At 40.6% G+C, this 23737-nt stretch overlaps 1 long non-coding RNA gene across 1 annotated transcript in view; it reads left to right on the forward strand.

Annotated features, from left to right (window-relative positions):
* The window catches only part of LOC132533869 (uncharacterized), a 62845-nt gene extending 39936 nt beyond the window's left edge, over window positions 1-22909 (forward strand). The window contains exon 3 of the long non-coding RNA XR_009545617.1: window positions 22591-22909. This is a non-coding gene — a long non-coding RNA (uncharacterized LOC132533869). The remainder of the gene's footprint in view (window positions 1-22590) is intronic.
* The last annotated feature ends 828 nt before the right edge of the window (window positions 22910-23737 follow it).

Here is a 23737-nt window from a genome sequence, read left to right on the forward strand (position 1 = left end):
TAAGCATTACGGTAGAGAACAAGGTTTTCAATCCCAACTGCATTCCTAGACAAGTAACAATACAGTTGAGCCCATCAGTGTAAGGGGAAATCACCTTTGAGGATTAACTGAGCTAACATCTGTAAGGCGCTTAGCCACAGTGGGTGGTATGCACACAGGGTTTCACTCATTGCCTTTGCACTTCACTCTAGAGGATCTCAAGATGGAGCAAAATTTCCCATGACCTATCTTGAGGGAGAGAGTACTGGATTTGAAGCAAGAACACTTGAGCTCTAGTCTGTCCATAAGATATTCTTCTTCATCATGACCTCAGTTTCTCTGAGTCTCAGTTTCCAGTAAAATGGAGCACAAATATCCACTATACAGACTGAGATGAAGACCATGGCAAATGAGATCAATGCACAGGAGAAAGTTTTCTGCAGCACAGCAGCTCTCTGCTAATGCGAGGAATTATAATGATTGACCCAGCAAAGGGAGCTTGGTGGCAAGCGTTTTCTGATCCTCCTCACTGCTGCTCTCTTGTTGACTCAGTGCATGTCAACAGATGACTCCATTTCAACTTAAATGTCCCTTGCCCGAGCTAATTGCTAATTTAGTTTTAAATTGTGCCCAACTCACGATTAGAATTCAAACCTTGGTACTCCATTAATGATGCATAATGCTACATTTTCCTTCACTGAAATTAATCAGCTGCAAATGATTAAATTACTATATATAGTGTGAAACACAACAAAGCTGTAATTTTTATATAAATTCCAGAATGTTACATTATTTCCCTTCTGCACTGACATCAGAATAATTCCTCCACAATCATTGCTTTGTCTTGTGTAAAATAGAAAAAAAAAATTTTTTTTGAAAACCCATTGCTCTTCAAGCATACCAAACTCTGTGTTCAATATTTAATATGATTAATGTTTACTATATTTGTTGTGGAGTTGTCTGCTAATTGTGGCATTAAACCGCACCCCCCTCATCATCTCTGGAAGCTGAAGGATTTTGGTTCAGAACTGCTGTTTGAGAAAGTATCAATTAAAATTCAGCTCCACTGAACACATGAATCTTTTTCGTTGTTTGTTTGTGGTGCCCAGCATAGCTGGTGGCAACACTCTCTCCCCCTCTTCTCACCACCACAAGAACATATCGAGATTCTGGACAACTTCTCAGTGAAGATGTAGCCTGTGGTGATGCCTCCAAGGCTTATCAACTAACAAGTAGGAGGCTGGGATCTGTAGTGGGGACCCCAGCGGTGTGCCTCTCTGGCAGAGTCCTCAGCCCCCAGAAGGGACTACATGTGGGCCTAGGGCATCTAGGGCCAAGTTTAAGGAAGCTGGTGGTTCACTTGCAAGTCCTGGGAACTCCTTCAAACCCCTAAATGCTGTGTCCCTAGTAACTCACTTGCATCCTACTCTGGTCAAGAACACTACATTGGCACAAAATCGAGAATGGTGACGCCAATGTGTCCTGATACCATCTTGGTTAAGTCTCTTAATTTCACTGGGTCTTTGCTTGCCTATCTCCAGAGCAGCAATGATAATCTCTGCTGGGAAGATACAGGGTAGACTCAGTGCTTTGTGAATTACAAGATGCTCTCTAGATGTATGGGGCCCTTTAGCATTTGAGTGATGTGTGCTTCTTTTTAGTTGCCTAACCTCTAAATTGATTTTCTGGTCCTCTTCACAAAGCCCCTGCAGCCTTTCTGGGGTAACTCCTTGAAGCATGTCTTAGCAATGCTATTGACTCAGTATCCAATGCTGTTGATTCATCTAGCTACCAGAGGCCAGGAAAGGCCCCTTGCTGTTACTCCTCCTCCCAGATTGGGACTCTGTTCTTCTGTTGTCTTTAAAGTCAAACTTCCATTCTATACCCTAGCTACTCAGCAGTAGACAGTGATATTATCTATTAACCTCTCATTTTTGTTAGTTCCAAAGTGCATTACACTCCTAATGTCTTTCAAGGAATCTATGAGCAAACCATCCTTTCAGTTTCATTGTGGCCTATACTTGGCTCATACATAAGACCATAGAGGTCAACTTTAGAGTTTCCTCTCTCCACACTCTCGTACTTTCCTTTCATATTTCTCACCTCTGTGAGCCTTCTTCTCCAGATATATAATAACTCCTTTCATCAAAACACAAGTTCTGCACCAATACTTGGCCACACTAACTACTGATTGGCACTCTCTGTTTTTGGTTTTTTTTTGGGGGGGGGAGGGGAGTATACAGAGGCTGTCAAGCTCCTTACCCTAATAACTTACAACCAATGGGAAATTCCCTCAAGTCAGATGTACTTCACCAGGTCGACCTCCTTCGCTGATGGACTGCATTGTCTGAGACTGAAAGCTACTGTAAGTGAAAGGTTTTAATTCATTTATTTAGAAGCCAGGTAAACAGTGTGTGTGTGTGTGTGTGTGTGTGTGTGTGTGTGTGTGTCCTATTTTAGGTATCTGGATTATATTGGGGTGGAGAAGACTAAGAATCAGTAAGTAGTGTGAAGCGCAAGGACCGGCATAAGGATCCCTGTTCGAGCCCCCGCCTCCCCACCTGCAGGGGCGTCACTTCATAGACGGTGAAGCAGGTCTGCAGGTGTCTATCTTTCTCTCCCCTCTCTGTCTTCCCCTTCTCTCTCCATTTCTCTCTGTCCTATTTAACAACGATGATATCAATAATAACAAGAATAATAAAAAAACAAGGGCAACAAAGGGGAAAATAAAAAATAATAAAAAGAATCAGTAAGTAGAAACTTCTGGGTAAGGCAGAAGCAGCCCGCAGGAAGAACTGCAATGTAATTTTCCTCCCTCCCTTCTTCCCTCTTTCTTCCCTTCTTTTTTCCTCCTTTCTTTTCTCCTTTCGTTTCTTCTTTTCCTCCCTGTTTTTTCTTTTCTTCAATTTGATATGAAAAAGAGCATTGGTAGTCTGGGAGGCTGTGCAGTGGGTAGAGTACTTAACACAAAAGCGTGAGTTTGATCCCTGGTACCACAGATGTCAGAGTGATGTTCTGGTCTTTCTGTTTCTGTCTCTCCCTCTCATGAAATAATTGAGAGACATCTCTTTTTAAAAAGGAAAATAGCATTGGAAGTTATTAAAGAACTGAGAGAAATAGTAGCGAGGGTCTAAAATATCTCATATTTCCAGACTCTACATAGGGTCTGTGTGAGATGGATGCCATTTTGTTGGATTCTGTTGTTTTATTTTGTTTTTCCTATCCCGAATTCCCTTCAGGATGATTTGCTTGGAGGCAGACAATTAAGAATCTAAAACCAGGTCTGCAAGATATCTCACCTAGGAGGATGCTGTCCCCTCAACAAAGGTCTGAACCCTTGTTATTCTAGGGAACACTACGTTGCTCTGGGGTCATGGTATCTATTTGTCTATTTATCTTATCTGAAAAAGTAGGCCTGGAGCAGTGAAACAAAGGCTTTGAAAAAAACAAAAGCACAAACACAAAAACAAAGGTGAAGTGGACCTTATTTCTCTGGAATCTGATCCCCATTCCCTGCTATGACTGTTCATTCACCAGGGGATGGCCAGGTCTGGAAAGACACCACCCTACTCATTCCCAGGAGGCTAGTCACTCTCAGAAGTCTTCAGAACTGACTATCCTTCCACCCCCCACAGCTGATAGGCTAAAATGTGTGCCATCTTTATGCAATGGTTTGTTGCTCATTAAAATTCTCCTCACCAGAGAACATTATGAGCAGGGAGAAACACCTTTCTGATATATATTTTTCACTTTCAGACTAAAAAAAAATCTCACTTATGACTATGATTAGACAATTAAAAAAATTCTATCCAGAAAGGTGCCCACCAAAAAGACAAATCTGAATTATGTGCTGGGCTAAATTATGAGGTGGAGGCAAGTGGGAGACCCAGAACAGAATCTCAGTCACTGCTCCTTGCTGCAGGAGCAGAACCCAAGAACCAGTGATCAGAGTGTGGAGCCTCCTTCGTCTACTTCCTCCCAAGTGCTTCCTCCCTATCAGGGAACAAGCCCTCTTCTTGGTGGACAGCCTGGCAGGACCTAGCTCTGGCCTTGCAGACAGAGGCTCCTTTGAGAACATTCCCTCATTTCGAACCAAAACTCCAGCCAGAGGCGGCCATAGCCATTGCGCCACCTGCTGGAGATTTAGAAAAAAATCTGAAACTCGTTTGGCTGTTGCCACTAGCCCCACAATCCTTAAGACTGATCTGTCAGTTTTTATGCAACTCTGTCTTACTACATAAGTCTCACAGGTTTATTGAAGATTGTTTAGGAAGTTCATATAGTAAAGTCAAACATAAAAATTACTCACAATCTTTTCCCTTGGAGATTATCATTGTTTATATTTTGCTTATTCTGTTGTTTTCCTTCCAGTCTTTTTTCTTGTAGGAAAAATGTAAATAAATGCACATGCACTAATAGTCTTATCCCATACATATGCATTATCACCTAATTTCTAAAATTTAACAATATATCTTAAGTATCTTTACGTATCACTAGCTTTAATAGCTAAGATACCTATCTCTCTATATATATCTGTGATATGACTTTTGCTCAGTCATTTTTTATCCATATTCCATAATTCTAGGGCCTGTTCCTAGTACTATTAAGTACAGTTTTGTAAATGCTTTGAGTATTTACTCTAATTTTCCCTCATTTTTTTATTCTCTTAGTTTATTCTCTCTCCTTTACTCCTTTCATCTTTATTTTTCTCTTCAACAGAAAAGGGCTATAGCTGATTTTTTTTTTGGTAGTTCTTGCAGTATTTTGTGCTTTCCTCACTCTTTCAGAGAAGATGTTCCAGAGATTTCTTACTGAGCCATGGATCTTTCTTCTAGTTGGGATTTACTCCCTGAACCCCATCTCACCCCCAACCTTGAAAGACAGGACAGTCTATATTATGAATGGAAGTGGAAACACACACACACACACACACACACACACACACACACACACACCCAGACCTGTGCTACCTGTGGTGTCCGGTAAAGAACAGAAAGTTAACAATTACTGATCCCTTACTCTGTGTCTGCCTGCTTTGCTCTGCTTTGCTCTGCTCTGCTCTGTGAAACCTACACAAATTAACTCAGGTTAAGTATCACAAAAGCCTTACAAGACATAGAATGCTTCCTTCCTCTTGCTATTCCTTGAACAGCTAGGAAACCAAACTGGAGAAAGTAAATTGTGTGTGGCTCATATCACCAGATACTAGTCTCACACCTCAGAGTGCAGTGACTAAAACAGGATATATATATATATATATATATATATATATCTTTTAAAAATATTTATTTATTCCCTCTTGTTGCCTTTGTTGTTTTATTGTTGTAATTGATGTCATTGTTGTTGGATAGGACAGAGGGAAATGGAGAGGGGAGGGGAAGACAGAGGGGGAGAGAAAGAGAGACACCTGCAGACTTGCTTCACCACTTGTGAAGCAACTCCCCCTGCTGGGATCCTTAAGCCAGTGCTTGCTCTTTGCGCCACCTGCGCTTATCCCGCTGCACTACCACCCAACTCCCAACCAAATATATTTTTAACATCTTCATATTTCATATATTTGCCTACAGTAGAGGGTAAATATCTTCTACCAAACACAGTGGGTTGTAGGTGGAGTGTGAGGTGGGGGTTTCATGGAGCAGAACAGGAGTTTACAGAAAGATGACAGGCCCAGGGCTTTATATTACCAACTCTGTTTAAGAACCAGGGCGTATCTATGGCTCTACTAATATAATGGCGTATGGCTCCTTTCCCTGGATATGGGGATGGATTCTGAGTCTGTAAGACCAGGAAAGGAGGAAATCACTTCAGACTGAAATAGTTGTTCTGAGTGTCTTGCCAGAGTCACCAGAAGATGTGTACACATTATTTCCTTTTGACCTCACAACTCCACAGAATTACTATTATTTTTCATGTATTTCTCAAGAGGAATTCCATTTCTCTACCATCCCAGATTCTGTTCACATGCCTTATTTTACACATCACAGCAAGTTGGAGAAGGAGTATGATCTTTATATAGCCAGTCTATTGGCCAGATTCCCTCCTGGTGGGTGCTCAGTATGTTAGCATACTGTAACAGAGAAGCCTAGGCACAATGGCTTAACTAGAATAGACACTGTTGTTTGTCTTTCCCCCCCCCCCCCGCCCCCGCGCCCCATCAGATAGTCCTAAGGTGAGCTGTTCAAAACTATTGGGCTATCTCTGCTCATCAGATAATTCAGGGAGTCAGAATCTTTCCATTGTCTTGCTCTACTATCTCCTGGGATATTGTCTAAGAAGGACTGAGGTTGATTCAATGCCACATCTACTCTGAATCTAGGAAGAAACCACCCAGGGTAAGTGGCTTTGTTTTGTAAGGTGGTGAGTTAAAATTTGCACACAACACTTCTCATATTCCATTAGCCTGATATTAACACACAACTCCCTGCTACCTCTACCCCTTCCCGTATAACTGCAAGGCAAATTGAGAAACAGAGCTTTTTTTTTTATTAAGAGGTTATGGGTTTGGCTAAAACTCAGTCTATTACCAAGGAGAAAAATAGAACAAGTAGTGAACAGTCCCAAATAAAATAGCATTTCTGTTGCATTTTGTAGAAGTCAGGATAGCAGAACATTTATTTGGCTCTCGTTCCTACAATCTAGGACTTCAGTGTCCAATATAGGCAGACACTGGCCACCTCAGTTGTTAAAATTAACGACTATTAAAGTAAAATGAACAACTAGGGCTTTCAGTTGTAGCATGAGTGTGTGGAGGTGTCCTGGCACTAACAGGCAGCTCTCAGGCGCTTCAAAATGTGAGAATTTGACACAACACAGCTCAGTTCTGACACTATTAGAGAGAACACTGGATTCCACAGGAAAGGGGTCGGTCTCCCACTTCAGAGGCCAGTTCCAAGTCCAAGTTGTTCCCTATACTTCTGGCTATCCAGTTACAGATCTGAGATCCCCTCAGCCCCCTATTATACTTCAGATGTTAATTGACCCTAGCTTTTGACTCACTAGCTATAAATCAGAGGTTCTCATCGCCCTTCCTTTAAGTCGTTACTTTCTCTATTGTCTTAAGAAACCCATTTCCTCAACAGCTCACCAGTTGATTACAAAAATATTATTCAAGAACAGCTAGTGGGAAGAGGAGGGGTCCAGGGGAAGGTATGGGGAATACGAGTGGAGCTTCAACACATTCTGCCTTATCTCACCCCAATTCTCTACATTTTCACCCAACCCCCCCAAAAAAAACCCCCTCCTTTGGTGGGGTTATTAATGGAGACCTCATTACTAGGCAGGGATAGTTAACTCATTGATCACTGATGATTGATTCATCCCCTGGACCTTCTCTTCCCAGAGGTCGGAGCACAGGACTTAGAAGTCTCAACTCTAGGGCCTGCATAGGACCTTGCCCTCAACTTGGATCAACAATGGTAGAGAATGTTTCATCCTCCGAAGGGGGGCTGGACAATATACTCTATGCTATACCTGAGGAAGAAGGATCCTGATATTGGGGCAGCTTGGAAAGTTCCTACTTATAGACTGTGAGCTCAGATCTACAGGGATGCAGAGATTACATAGGCTCCTAAGCTGAATATGAGCCCCAGATCACATCAAATGGATGGGGTTTACAATCAACAATATTTATACACCTTTCCCATATTTGGGAGCTACTCTCTTCCCTGATCCAGCTTTCTGGTCCTTCTGCCAGCCATGACATCATCTCCCTAAACAATAATTAGGATCCACCTGCATATCAGTTTTCAGGCTCAGGCAAAACAAAACAAAACAAAACAACAAAAAACAAACACTAGTATAGCCACAGATCCTTTGAAATATAACTCTTCATCTGCACTATTCCAGCCTTTATGTCCATGATTGGTCAACAATTTGTTTGGCTTTGTATGTTAACTCTCTTTTCAACCTCCAGGTTCCAGATGCTACCAAGATGCCTACCAGCCTTCCCTGGACAGACAACCCCATCAATGTGTCCTGGAGCTCTGCTTCCCCAGAGCCCTTCCCCAGTAGGGAAAGACAAAGACAGGCTGGGAGTATGGATTGACCTGTCAATGCCCATATTCAGCAGGGAAGCAATTACAGAAGCCAGACCTTCCACCTTCTGCATCCCACAATGACCTTGGGTCCATATTCCCAGAGGGTTAAAGAATAGGAAAGCTATCAGGGGAGGGGCTGGGATACAGAGTTCTGGTTGTGGGAATTGTGTGGAGTTGTACCCTTCTTATACTATTGTTTAGTCAGTTTCTTTTTTTAAAAAAAAATTATTTATTTATTCCCTTTTGTTGCCCTTGTTTTATTGTTGTAGTTATTAATGTTGTTGTTGATGTTGTCATTGTTGGATAGGACAGAGAGAAATGGAGAGAGAAGGGGAAGACAGAGAGGGGGAGAGAAAGATAGGCACCTGAAGACCTGCTTCACAGCTTGTGAAATGACTCCCCTGCAGATGGGGAGCCGGGGGCTGGAACCCAGATTCTTATGCGGGTCCTTCTGCTTTGTGCCACCTGCGCTTAACCCGCTGCGCTACCACCGCAATGTTTCCTTTTTATAAATAAAAAATAAAAAAAAGAAATATTCACACACACAAAAAAGAAGTCTCAACTCTAATCACATGCTCAGTTCTCCTAGTAACCAGTTCTCATTCTTAAATTCTTCCTTGTCGCTTCATTTACATAACAAAAGACATCCCTATCCCTCTCAGCACTTGGAAAATTACAAAGGTTTTGGCAGATGTAAGGAACTGTGGAAGAATAATGTATGTTGGTCAATCTGAATGACTGGCCCAACATGTGTTTCTTATAAATTGCAACATCACAATGAAACATTTAGTTCCTCAGTCACACCAGCCACATTTTAAGTGTTCAATAGTCATATATATATGTTTGATGATGACCACATAAGACAGCACAGATAATTAACATATCTGTCACTGTGGAAAGTTTTTTGTTTCCTTCAGGGTATTGCTGGGGCTCAGTGCCTACACCACCAATCCACTGCTCCTGGAGGCCATTTTTCCCCTTTTGTTGTCGTTGTTGTTTATCGTTGTTGTTATTATTGTTGTTGTCATTGCTGTCATTGTTGTTGGACAGGACAGAGAGAGAAACCAAGAGAGGAGAGGAAGACAGAGAGGGAGGAGAGAAAGACACCTGCAGACCTGCTTCACCGCTTGGGGAAGGAGCTCCAACAGGGATCCTTACACTGGTCCTTGCTGCTTCGTGCCATGTGCGCTTAACCTGCAGTGCTACTGCCCAGACCCACAACTGTAGAAAGTTTTAACGTACAGATATGGTCTACAGATTGTGGATCCAAACATCAAAGACCTCTAGGTATCCCGGCCTCCCTTTCTGAAGTTACTGGGATTTTATTTATTAAAAAGTGTCCTAAAGGAAGGTGGAGACTAAAAAAAGGGGTAAGATTCATAAGTTTCACTCTGGTAAGTTCCTGATGCTGGGCCTGGTATGTAGATGCCATGTCTTAGGTGCTAGCTTCTCCATTTGGGGATCACTCTCAGTCATCACTGATAATGCTGTAGGACACAAGGAGACAATGGGATTCTTGAAAAGCATCTTAATGCCTTTATGGAAACGTCTATTGCTTTCACATGGCAGGTATCAACCTGCCATCTTTTGCTAACTACAAACTGCAACCACATATACATTACTGGCCCTGAGAGTCCTACCAAATGGCTGACTCCACAGTAAGGGCTTCTGGAGAGCAGAGTGAGCTGACCTTGTGGAAGGAAATCTCCTGGCACACTGGCTGTTATTCATTCTGAGCCCCACCCCCAGGCATATTAGCAGTAGTCATTTTAATAGTCTCTCACCCTCAAATGCCCATGTTCCCTTTGTGATTTTTTTGTCTTATTTTTTTTTAAGCCAAGATGAACATGCTAATCTTTCTCCTCTCTCTGCTTCATATCAAGCCCCCTAGCACAGCCTTGCATTATTCATGAAGGTTTACATTAATCAAATGCCTCGAAGTTTCATAAAGTTTCTATTTTGGAGCACACGTTCTTTGTAGAGTTGGCACCAAGTGGACAATGGGACCGTATTTTGGAGGTTCTCCAGCATTCTTAATTCCCATCTGCTTTATTTGCTGCAGCTGTTTTATTTCTTCACCAGAGACCATAGCTCAGAATTCTGTAGTATGTAAACTGTTTTCAAATAAATGTGAGCACCAGAAAATGGCTTGTTGGGTTGAGTGGATGTGAAAAAATGCTGAAATGGTTGCATTTGGTTTGACTTTTCTGCCTAGTGACATCCTGTGATGCCTGTGTATATGGTATTTGTGGCAGACAGTACCTAAAATGCTGCTGAACTCCAGTGTTTTGCTGAGCCAGGTAGAGTGAAGACTACATTTCCCAGGCTCTTATAATTCTCCTTTATGGTAGCCATGTGATCAAGATCTGACCAATGGAATATAACAGGAGTCCCACCTGTCATTTCAGAACATTTCGCCCTCCCACTTCCTCTTCTTCCTGTCAGAGGACATGGCCTATCATGACTGATGCTTTAACTATAAGAAATCAGTGTGTGAGGAGGATAGTAAAACAACAAATAGAAGTTGCTGAAATCCCTAACCCTGCTCTGGACACCACCACACCCTCCCATCCCCCACCCCCACAAGTGCGAAAACCGCCACCATGTTTTCTAGGGACTGGTACAGACTGGGAGGTAGGGGATGGTTGGGATACACAAGCAGAGCTAATCCTTACCAATCCACTCTGTAAAAAAGAATATCTTCTGAAAGTTTGTAAGAAATACCTAACAGAGAGATTTTTGCTGGTTTATTATTGAAGGCTGTGAGAAGGACTAAACTCAAGATGGCAAGATTTGGAAGCATAAAGAGCTACCTGGATGATTGCTTATAAACTGACTCTCTGCATGTCTCTTTCTGCCATACCCAAAACACTAGTAGCATTAATGCATCAAATCATCTGGGGATGTTTCCTGCTGTACCAGAAGAGGAAATGACTTTGCTATGTGATGATAAAGGCGACTCTAACATCACTGTGCTGCAAATGGCAGAATAATCTTGGACTACTGGTATTTTTCTCATTATAAAAGAATAAGAATAGGGAGTCAGGTGATAGCACAGCGGGTTAAGCGCAGGTGGCGCAAAGTGCAAGGACCAGAGTAAGGGTCCCGGTTCGAGCCCTCGGCTCCCCACCTGCAGGGAAGCCACTTCACAAGCAGTGAAGCAGGTCTGCAGGTGTCTTTCTCTTCCCCCTCTCTGTCTTCCCCTCCTCTCTTCATTTCTCTCTGTCCTATCCAACAACGACTACAACAATAAAACAACAAGGGCAGAAAAAAGGAATAAATGAATAATAAAAGAAAAAAAAGTAAAAGAATGAACCAAGGTGCCATCGACAAATCATTGGCTAGAGAAGAAACATCACACACACACACACACACACACACACACACACACACACACACACACACACCTCCACTATATAAAAAAAAAAAGATGAAACATTGTCACTTGCAGCAAGATGGAAGGAATGTGTGAGGAATTAAATGAAGTTAAATAAATCAAAAAGAAAAACAAACATTGGATAGTATCACCTATATGTGCAATATAAATAAATACAATTATGGAACAGGCGAAACAAAATAAATACTACTATTACTAGAGGTGGGGTAGGAGAAAGGGTGGAAGGACTTTAATGAAGGGCACTGGTGCTTGCTGTCTTGTTACTTTTGTTTATCCTTTTTAAATTAATCATCACCTACAAATTGTTTTTAAAAAATGAAGATAATTATCCCAGTACCAATTTATCCTATTGATCTAGCTCCTTTTTCATTTTGCCAATGCAAATATAGATGCCTCTCTTCTCATAAATGGTACCGTAGAAAATGCATCCTTTATAATTTGCCCTTGCACCTTCTTAAGCAGTGAACACTTTCATATGCCATTATGAATTCTACTATAGAATTTTCAATAATCTTTACTCCAGACTCTCATATGGCTTTAATGGATTGTGCAGTCATTTCCCTAGTCTTGGATATAATTTTTCTGCCTTACTTTCTTAGCCATTATAAATAGGACTGGGATTAGCATTTCTATAGATAAGTTTTTTTGCATACTCCTAGTATTAGGGTAAATTCTTAGACCTGGAATTTAGGAGGATTTCTTCACAGTTGCTACATTCCTTTTTCAGCCTCATTTGGATGTCAGTGACATTTCACCATCTCATCTGGCCGGGCAACTCTCAATCAGGTTTCCAGAACAAAACCCTATTGTTTGATTTATAAACAATAAGTGAATTTGAACACTTCTCGCTTTGAAATATTCATAGGTTTTTGTTTTCATCTTCTACTATTGCAAGCAGTTAAAAACAGAGTCTGGAGAAGTGGCATTTTTCTTTCAGAAAATGAATTGGTAATTTATTCAAATGAGGCCGGGTAGTTGTTTTAAATTATTACCTTATGCAAACCTCTAATGAAATGAAGTCAGTTTACATCTTTAAATAACCTTTAATATTTGTACAAGTAAACATCTCCATTTGACGATAATGGAAATTGTCAGAAATGTTCATTTCCTCACAGTTTAGCTCACTCACAATGGTTGTCAGACAGCCAAATGATACGACGCAGAGTACTGCTAATCGTTTCAGCAGAAGACAGTATTTCAAAGGTGCAGGAAAGGAGGTGCAGACACTAATGAAGTTTTATTATCGGAACATAGAATTAGGATTGTGACAAGAGACAATGGTGACAATGACATGTAGTTAGAATGCTAAAGCCTGTGAAGTTTCTAGCTGAATTCATGGACAGAAATGTTGAGAAGGGTAGGCTTCTAAATGGAAATAGACCAGGTATTAGTTTATCAGGCTGGAAAGAAATTAAGTAAATAAATAATGCAAACAAACAAACAAACAAACAAACACAAAAGACCCAAACCAATGTCTGATTGGTGAAACAAGCAAGGTGCAGGGTTGTTTCATAGCAGGAAGATGAAGCTAGCATACTTGTGTGTGTTTGTGTTCATGAAAAATATGGTAAGGAAATCTGGCTTCAATAGATAGTGAATCTGTTAAGGATTCAGGATTTGAGATACAGTCTGATGGAGAAGTGGAAAGGGAGGTGAAAAAAAGGGACGCCATCTTTATTCAAAATGGAGTCCACAGATATCCATCTTAAGGAGAAGGCCACTTCAGAACAAACCTTATCAATTATCTCCCATTAATTCTCTTTGTACGTATTTATTTCACGTGAAGTCCTAGGCACTGCCCTATTAAACATAGGAAATACAGTGTCAGATCACAAATTTAAGAACTGTTCTCACAATTTGCATTCTTGGGGCGGGGGATTAGAGAGATAATAAGCCAACAAGAAAACATATCAGGGCTATTGCTGGGACTTACCTGCCAGGGGTTTGAACCAGAATCCTTGTGTGGGTCATTGTACTTTGCACTATGTGCACTTAACCCAGTGCACTACTGCCCAGCCACCACATGTAAAGAGTTTTTAAAGTGAGGTGATAAAATGCTTGGGAACCTATTTCATAAATAGTGTGTGGCAGTTTTAAACCAGCTTTCTCTTGAACACTGGTGTCATTAAGACAGTGCTGGTCCTTTCACCTTGCATGAGTGGTTTTTGTGACTTTCTGGAAGGAAGAATACAATGCAGAGGAAGTGATGTTCCTTAAAGGTTCAGTCTTCAGCACCACTATAAGCCACATCTGAGCAGCACTATAATTAAAAAATAGACAGAAGGGAAAACGCAAAGCAGAACATGGATTGGAGTTGGTGTATTGCACCAAAGTAGAGAACTCTGGGGAGGGGGGGGCAGGCCTCGAGGGTTCACATCCTGGAATGTGATGGCAGAGGAGGACCTAGATGGGGTATTAGAGTGTTATGTGGAGAAACCTTACACATGTATAAACTACTATATTTTACTGTCAACTGTAAACCATTAATTCCCCCAACAAAGAAAAAAAAAAAAAGTCAGTGTTAAGTGACCAGGATTTAAGGGAACGAAGAAAGCAAAGCCTAACATTCTAAACTTTTCTCCTTTGCCTGCAGCAAATTTCTCTCATTATGAGATGATGATAACACCAGTTAGATACAATACTTGGCAATTGTATTATGAACTAACTTAAAATGTTTAAAACACTCATAGAGTTAGCCATTTTATTGCTATAATTTAGTATATTAGATAAATGACTTATCTTAAATAAATTTAAATTTCTAAGATTTTTAAAAATATATTTATTTACTCCCCTTTTTTGTTGCCCTTGTTGTTTCTTTTATTGTTGTAATTATTATTGTTGTTGTTATTGCTGTCGTCGTCATCGTTGGATAGGACAGAGAGAAATGGAGAGAGGAGGGGAAGTCAGACAGGGGGAGAGAAAGATAGACACCTGAAGAACTGCTTCACCTCTTGTGAAGCGACTCTCCTGCAGGTGGGGAGCTGGGGGATCGAACTGGGATCCTTACACCGGTCCTTGTGCTTTGTGCCACCTGCACTTAAGCCACTGCGCTACCGCCTGACTCCCATAAATTTAAATTTTTATACCAAGGAAAAATATGTATATATCAGACTTCCTGTAGCAAGTTTGAGTGTGCAGTTTCTTTAAATTGAAGGGCCATGCAGGGAGATAGCACAAAGGTTTATGCCATGGTCTCGCATGCCTAAATGTAATCCAGAGATATAAAGGATATAAAGGATGCAGGAGTAACATGTGTATCTGCGACTTAGTTTGTGGCTTGCTGGTTTGCTATGGTTGTTGCTATCCAGTCATGAATGTGGTTCACCAAATATGGGCATCTACTTTGAAAAAGCTGGCAACACACACCATACACCCAAGAATTGCCTTCTTTCTGCCTCTGTGAGTGCTGCACATAAATTTTATTCTGAATGATTTTTTTTATTATCACCAGGATTTTAAAAAATTTTATTATACTCTTAATTAAAAAAATATTGGGGGATTAATTGTTTCCAGTTTACAGTAAAATACAATAGTTTGTACATGCATAATACTTCTCAGCTTTCCACATAACAGTTCAACCCCCTCCTCTGCCATCATGTTCCCAGGCCTGAACCATAATTACCAGTTATTTAATAAAGTGTATGGCAATTGTTCTCCAAAGTAATAATCATTTCTAGTTTGCTGGTGATGGTGAGGAAGGGATTCAAATCATTTGCTTGCCCAGGTTCAAAGTGAGTCATCTGAGATACTTTGGGATCCCATCCTTGGTTGAGTCAGATACATAAACCGATCTGTGAGGCTGCCACATAAAGTAATCATGACAAAGATAGAATTAACTCTGTCACTGTGTTATTGGTATTTTTTTTTTTAAATGTAAGCGTTCAACTTCCAAATTAAAATCTTGAATATCTATTAGTCACTGTTCTTCTCCTCTGCCATCTTCCTGGACTAAGGGAATATGCTCAATGTGTTGGCTAATATAGTACAGATGAGAGTTTTAGTTGTATTAACTAACAAAAAGAAATTATTTGTTTTCTCTATTTGAAACAGCAGAGCCTCCCACCCCCCCCCCCCCAATTAGATTTGTCCTCTTGTTAAGGGAATGAAGATGTACTAAAGTCAGCCGCTAAAATGAAATATTACTTAAGAAGTATCACTGCATAGTACAAATATGCAAGTATAGTTGTGTGTATATGTATTATAGTAATCTCTCCAGTTGCTATTTCTAGTCCTTGAGAGAGGCACTGACCATGAGAGAATATATTGGGTTGCTGGGAAAGTCATGACATATTTTTGCTTTGAAAAAGGGGAAAAATACAACGTGACTTTTCTGATCACCTAATAGAAGTGACTTGGCTACATTAATGTTCTGCAAGTTGTTTAACTTCTTGAGGTTTAGTCTCCTTTAGTTTTTAGTCATCATAGTTCTTGATCTGCTGTCCTAGACATGCCTATTAGTACTTGCCCTTCCCAAAGGCCTAGCAACCTGATGATTCATGTCTGACTTTCTGCTTTTTTAAATAGGGAAGAATTCAGAGAACCAGACTGTCTCTTCCAGAAATGTGAACTGAGACACAGATGTTGGCAGCTGCTGGCATGTAGTGGAGCTGAGAAGTTATGTTAGTTGCCATTTTGGGCCATGTATAAAATGAGGAAGAAGGGGGACCTGGTCACATAGCCTCTTGAGGCAAAGCAGTCTTGCATCTCAGCTTTCTCACTCTATTTATTTGAAGTATGCTTTTTTTTTTTATCCTTGTTTTCCTGATCTGTTTTGAGCTTCATTTTTGTTTACTTTGATCAAGCTTGCGTGTTTAATTTTTTTGCAAAAAAAAAAAAAAGACTGGGAGGATGTGATATATACCATGTGGCTTTATTTAAAACATTTCCTTGGTGTATTGCACCAAAGTTAAAGACTATGGGGTGGGGGTGGGGGGGGAAGAGTACAGGTCCAAAAAGGGTGACAGAGGACATAGTGGGGTTTGTATTGTTATGTGGAAAACTGAGAAATGGTATGCATGTGCAAACTATTGTATTTACTGTCAAATGCAAAGCATTAATACCTCAATAAAGAAATAAAAAAATAACCAAAGATTGAGGATGTAAATCAAAGGTAGTTTGTATGGTTCTCATGTATGAGGCTCTTTATCCAATTCCTACTGCCACAAAAATAAACAGTGAACAAAAACGGTAAAAATATGTTGTTGAAAAACTGAAAATACTGGAAAGTAGGGGAGAAATCACCTACATGCCTACCACCGAAGGAGAATTAAATCTTAATATTTTGGTACAATTAAAAAAATTTCCATGTATGGGTATGACAATATTCCTAAAACCTGATAATCTTGCAGAACGTTAAATCACTTATATATATATATATATATGTATGGTTAAGAAAGAGGTTGAAAGCTCTCTGGTTAGAGTGTGTACCTTGCCACTGCTCAGAATAGAGCTCCAGCAATACATGGGGCTGCCACAGAACTTGGGAAAGCTCTGGAACTACCCTCTCTCTCTCTCTCCTTTCTCTCTCTGTAAAAGCCAGTTTGGGAGAGTTAAAATCACATTGGCTGGAGCCTAGCTCTGTATTAAAAAATATGTTATGGATCAAATGATTTTCCTTGATTGAATGTGGGTGGACATCATGCTGCTTTAATGTCTGTTACTAAAATATTTGCCTAATTGAACTGAAATTGGTAAAGTGTATGGCCATACTTTGAAAACAGCAAAGCAAAAGCTGATGGAGAGAGTAAGGGATTATTAATAATCTGACTAAGATTTTATGAAACCCCCATTCATCATTTTTGTCTACCTGCCACAGTGAATAAAAGCCAAAAGAAATGGTTAACCCACATAGAAATTGGGTGAGCTTTCTCTTCTTCATCTGAACATTTTTAACACAAACCCATTTCCAAAGTGAGTGGATACTTTTTTTTTCCTGTGGTCAAAATTACACCTTTTATTTGAAGGCAAAAAACATCAAAATCATGATTTCCAGATGAATCAAAGTCAGTTGTAGTGTCTTCCGACAGGTCCCCAGAGAGAACAGCTGAGGTGGTTCCTGAGGCTGATAGGCAGGCAGGTGACCCCTGACCCTTCTGACACCACAGGCATGTTCATCAGGAGGGTTCCTAACACCCACAAGCCTTTCACCATGTGGATGGAGGAGGAGACTGCTCAGATGCAGACACTGGCCGAGGGGGGTCCTGCAGAGCAGGAGAGCTGATCTGTAAGTGAACATTTAAGGCAGTTCTCTTTAGTCAATAATCAAAGCATTTCCAGTTTGTAGCTGATTTGACATTCAGCTCTGGAGGGCCAGATGTATACTATTAACTTTGTAACAAGCAGGCTGTGTCATTATCTAGGAAAAAAAACAGCTCTACCATCTCAGCTAAATTCCTGGCTCCTTTGCTAGAATGAGCTTTAGCAGGAACATGGGCATTAAGACAACTTAATTTCCTGTTTTTGAAGAAGTGCTTCGGGGCGGGGGTGGGGGTGGGGGTGGAGCAAATGGTGTTACACCTGGTCAAGCACACACAAGGATCCGGGGTTCCTGTAGGGAAGAAGCTTCACAAGCAGTGAAGTAGTGCTGCAGGTGTGTGTGTGTCTCTCTCTCCCTATCTCTCCATTCTCTCTCAGTTCCTCTTCCTATCTCTCCATTCTCTCTCAATTCCTCTTTGTCTCTATCCAGTAAAATAAAAATAAATAAAATTGAAAAATAATAAGAATAAATGCCTAGGGAGATGCTCAGCTGTCCAGTTATACACATTCATTCACCTGGTCACTTCACTCTACCTGTGTATGCTCCAAGAGGCATCTTACAATGGGAAGATAAAGAAGACATATTGATTCTAAGACAAATGAAGAACATAAAATGAAAATATGGACTCTTCTCTTTGCTCTGTGCCTACCTACCATTCAAACTTATCAGAACTCATGGTAATTCTGCAGTTTGCATGGGAGAGGAAATTCCAGAAGGAAGGGTATTACAAAGAGCATGGATAAACTCAAATCAATGCCTGATGGCTTAATGTTGACTAGGTCCCCATAAAGCCCAGTCTGCTCTGTGCTGGCCTTGGCATAGCCCTGCCCCATCTCTCTGCCTCCACCATATTTTATGTGTAAACAGATGTGTCAGATAAGGTGAAAGGAAGGGAGCCCCTTAAAAATTCTGCAAACACACGCTTCTGATTTCTGATACAACCCTCTGGGTTTTAATTACCCACCCACCCTTAAAGTGAGAGTCATCTCAGGATCCTCCGGTGACATTTTCCAGTTTCCTGTCGGCAACACTTATGAGTAACAAATGGGCTGGCTGGCTTCCTTCTAGATTGAGTTTTTCATGAAGTCATTACTTCTGTCACGGGGAGTATTTTCAAATTGAAAAATCTGAAACAATAAATGATGGTGAAGCAGTTAATAACTGTTAAGAAATCACATTTGGAAAATTGCATTTAAGCAATAACCTTTCTCCCTGTAATTAAATGACAGAAAGGTCCTGGTTTTAATTAAGTCAGCAATTTATAGTTATGAAGCTATACTTCACTATGCAGATTAGCAAATGATAGGTCACAGAACACCCTGAGTGCATTTTGAGTGGGCCTGATATGGTAATTACTCCACTGTTCAGTGGTGACCACATTGAACCGTATCTCTAGATGAAACAATTTTCTTTTCCTTGCTCCATGATGTATAACTAGGATGAGTAAATGTACCACGAGCACTGCCTAGTGCATCTTTAAATTAAAATGGATTTTAAATGAGGGGGCATGAGCGGAGGGAGCGTGTTTGAAGAACAGCACCGTGCGTGAATGGACCACTCATCAATGCCCTCAGGCAGAGAATATATCATTGTTTTACAGGGCTTTCTATCTTGTGCCTGAGTGTTAGCTGCAGATTTATGAGGAAGTAAAATGCTAATGTTAGTGTATTTATAAACATATGATGGGGGTTTTCATCTATAATTTATTTGCTGGCCCTACTCTCTGCCTCCTTGGAGAGGAAAATGAAATGCTGTGTTGGACAGCCCAAAGGGTCATTAATATGGCTTTCACATGTTATTTAACTAACCCCCAGCTCATATTACACATTAATGATCACACTGTGAGATGCTGAAATGCTTATTGTGTCTTGTTTCCTGTCTCTTATCTGCCCCAGAGTCAGCTCATCACCGAATAGCTTCAAATAGCCGTGAGACTCAGTTTGGGATGTGTGTTTGTGTGTATGCATTTACATGCCTGTACCCAAGGAGCTTTGGAGGCAAAAGCTAGTCCAGACTTGAAAATCTTTTGTTTTTCTACTTCTCTTAAAGTTTCATAAACATCTGAACTCTAAGAAATGATTTTCTAGGTGTTTGATTTCTTTTTCAAACTGCTTATCTCCTTACCTCTTTTTATAAACATATATCTTGATCTAAACACATGGAGAAGAGAAACTACAGACAAAGACATTTAAGTATGTGAACAGTATCAGAAAGAAAATAGTTAAAAAGAAAAAAATACTTCCCGTGTTAGAGCCAGTGAGAACAGAAAGATGACAGTATTTTTCCAGAATAGGAATACTATTGGCTTCTGTTTATCAAGTCAGGTTTTACACCTTCCATTCTATACACACACACACACACACACATTAAATGAATCAGATTTGATTTGTTGATCTGTTCTAAATAATCAGCAAATTGTGGAATGTGTCAACTAATATTGATTCCCAAAGAATCATAAGTGAACAAGTTAAGGATTTCCTATCTTAAAATAGTGAAGGTTCCTGTTTATTAAACTATCTGTCCTGCTTTCTATCTTACCACATTTCAGCCACCAAGTTGCAGATGCTACCATGACGCCATCCTGACTTTCCTGGGCAGATGACCTCACCAATGTATCCTGTAACCTCACCTCTCCAGAACCCTACCCCACTAAGGAAAGATAGAAACAGGCTGGGGGTATGGATTGACCTGTCAATGTTCCTATTCAGTGGAGAAGCAATTACAGAAGCCAGACCCTCCACCTTCTGCACCTTATACAGAATTTTGGTCCATACTCGCAGAGGGATAAAGAATAGGGAAGCTTTCAATGGAGGGGGTGTGATACGAACTTTGGTGGTAGGACTTGTATCCCTGTTATCTTACAATCTTGTTAATCATTATTAAGTCACTAATTAAAATATTGATTTGTCTTTTTTATTATTTATTTGATAGAGACAGCCAGAAATCGAGAGGAAAGGAGGAATTAGAGAGGGAGAGAGAGACCTGCAGCACTGCTTCACCACTCCTGAAGCTTTCCCCCTGCAGGTAGGGACCAGGGACTTGAACCTGGGTCCTTGTACACTGTATTATGTGCACTCAAAAAGGTGCGCCACCCCCTGGCCTCAACTTGTCTTTTAAGAGAGAAAAAATTCAAAACCTTTCCTTGAATTTTTTTATTATGCTTGAAAAGGGGGAGGGTCAAATTATTATATTCCCAGAAAAACCAATCTTAATTATATTAAAAAGAAAAACTGTCATCCTAGCAATTATATCATACTTGGAGAGTCCCAATACTGGAGACATGCTACTAATTGTGTTTGTTTCCAATTTTCATTCAACACATGGAGAAAAAGAGCATTCTTTTCAATATTTCAGTATGATTCTTGCAGTGACTGATTTTTCATAGTAGCCGTCGATCTAAATTCCTCTGCTGAATTGTACAGATCCCTCTTCTTCTTCTTCTTCTTTTTTTTTTTTTTTTGCCTTCCATTCCATGATCCTCAATGGTATATTCTCTGCTTCCATTTTCTCTATGAGTCACCCCACTGGGCATTGTCTCAACCAATCTTTCTTTCTATCAGAGCGCTGTTCATCTCTGGCTTATAGTGGTGCTGGGCACTGAACTTGGGACCTCTCCTGCCTCAGACATACAAGTTCTCTTTTTTAAAAAAAAAAAATTCTTTATTGGGGGATTAATGTACAGTCAACAGTAAATACAATAGTTTGTACATGCATATAACATTTCCCAGTTTTCCACATAACAATACAACCCCCAATAGGTCCTCTGCCATCCTGTTCCCCCCACCCACCCCAGAGTCTTTTACTTTGGTGCAATATACCAACTCCAGTCCAGGTTCTGCTTAGTGTTTTCTCTTTTGATCTTGTTTTTTGACTTCTGCCTATGAGTGAGATCATCCTATATTCATCCTTCTATTTCTGACTTATCTCACTTAACATGATTCCTCCAAGTTCCATCCAAGATGGGCTGAAAATGGTGAAAACACCTTTTTCTTTTTTTGCTGCCTCCAGGGGGAGCTGGGGCTTGGTGCCTGCACTATGAATCCACTGCTCCTGGAGGTTTTTTTTTTTTTTTTTTCATTTCAAGTTTCTTAGTTGCTTCTCACCATCTGAATCTGAACTCGGGCTTCCTGGAGGCCATTTTTTCTTTTTTGCTGTCCTTGTTGTTTATCATTGTTGTTACTGCTGTTGTTGGATAGGACAGAGAAATTGAGAGGAGAAAAAGATAGAGAAAGAGAAAGATAGATACCTGCAGACCTGCTCCACCACCTGTGAAGCAACCCCTGCCCCCAGAAGGTAGAGATCTGGGGGCTCAAGTTGGTATTCTTACACCAGTCCTTGCACTGCGTGCTACCACCCCACCCTGAAATCACCATTTTTAATAGCTGAGTAGTATTCCATTTTGTATATATATCACAACTTAGCATGCAAGTCTTATTACATAATCATTACACTATCTCACTAGCTCTACCTGTATTTCTTTCTTTCCCAAGGTGTTCCTGACCCAAGCCTGGAAGGTAGTAAGTACCTCCTGAAGGTTTGAGGCTATGAAATGAATGACTGCACAGCTCATCAAATAACTTAAAATGGGAGATGTGCTTGTGCAAAGGATCAGAGCTGCTGCAGGGAAATTGCCTGGGTATTTTGGGGAAAGGCAATGGGAGCTTGGATGCTACCCAGTCTCACAGGGTTTGATTATGTGTCTGAGACTCCGTTTCATCGGTCATGGTCTTCTTTAAAACACAAATCACTGGGCTGGGGAGATACCACAATGATTATGCAGAAGACTTTTGTGCCTGAGGCTCTGAAGTCCTGGGTTCAATTCCTAGTACCACTGTAACCCAGAGCTGAGCAGGGCTCTGGTAAAAACAAAACAAAACAAAACAAAACCAATTCACATTTACTTGTTGTATTTTCTGTTTCAGATCCAAGAAGTCAACTGCTCTATGAGTTCAGACCCCTTAAAGTTTCAGTCTGATGTCTGTGTCATATCTGCTTCCTGGAAACATCTTAAGGTACGGCTAAAATAGCAAGAAAATGTTAGCCAGGATTTTCCATGTGAACAGTGACCCACCACAGGTTGAATCCCAAAACCTATGCATTTGTTGGGTTGGATAGAGAGCAGCAAAGCAGGACAATGGAGGAAGAGAAGAGGTTTCATCCTTGTTTGTGTACATATTAGGACATACAGTGTCAGAAATGGATCCTCTTTATTTATAAAACAAAGTAGTTCAGTCTGGCAGGAAAGGGTGTTTTTTGGGGGTGGGGTGGGGAGGGTGGGGAGGAAGGTTGGGCAATGCTAGAGGAATGTTTCTTTTTCAATTTCTCTTTGTAATTTTTTTGCTTCCAGGATAATTGCTGGGGCTTGGTTCCTGTACTAGGAATCTACTGCTCCTGGTTGCCTTCCCCTGCACCCCCCATTGGATAGGGCAGAGAGAAATTGAGAGAGAGGAGGGAGAGATAGAGAGACAGAGAGATAGACACCTGCAGACCTGCTTCACCACTTTTAAGGTGACCCCCCTGCAGATGGGCATCTGGGGTCTGGAACTGGGATCCTTGCATGAGTCCTTGTGCTTGGTACTATGTGTGCTTAACCCAGTGCGCCACTACCCAGTCCCCCTCCCCCTTGTTTCTAATCTTTTCTTGCAAATTCCCCCCCACTAGTTGAGTCACTTAACATATGTCTGTGACTGAGTTTTTCAAGTTAATAGAAATACTTACTAGGGTCTCCTCTTCTCCTTCCTGGAAGATGTTATATGTCTTCAGTCAGAATTAAAACAGATTTCCTTAACTAGTGTTTGGATGTTGACCTCATTATTTTGTGCTTTAACCTTTGGGGGGCTTTTAGCTAGACTCTTGTCCTGGTTCATTTCTCCAATAGTTCTTCTTGTTGGTTTAACCATTTTATATAGTATGTTATGAGGTCCCTCTCTCAGTACTTTTCAAATTACTGATCACTCTTGCCTGGATTGACTTGTGTCTAAGTGAAGTAATTAAAGGGTTCACAGTTGTGGAAATTGACAGTTGTTTTAATCCCTGAGTTGGAGCTCAGTGGCTTAAAAGCCTCTTTTG

The sequence above is a fragment of the Erinaceus europaeus genome, chromosome 17, assembly GCF_950295315.1.
Source record: "Erinaceus europaeus chromosome 17, mEriEur2.1, whole genome shotgun sequence".
Lineage (NCBI taxonomy): Eukaryota > Metazoa > Chordata > Mammalia > Eulipotyphla > Erinaceidae > Erinaceus > Erinaceus europaeus.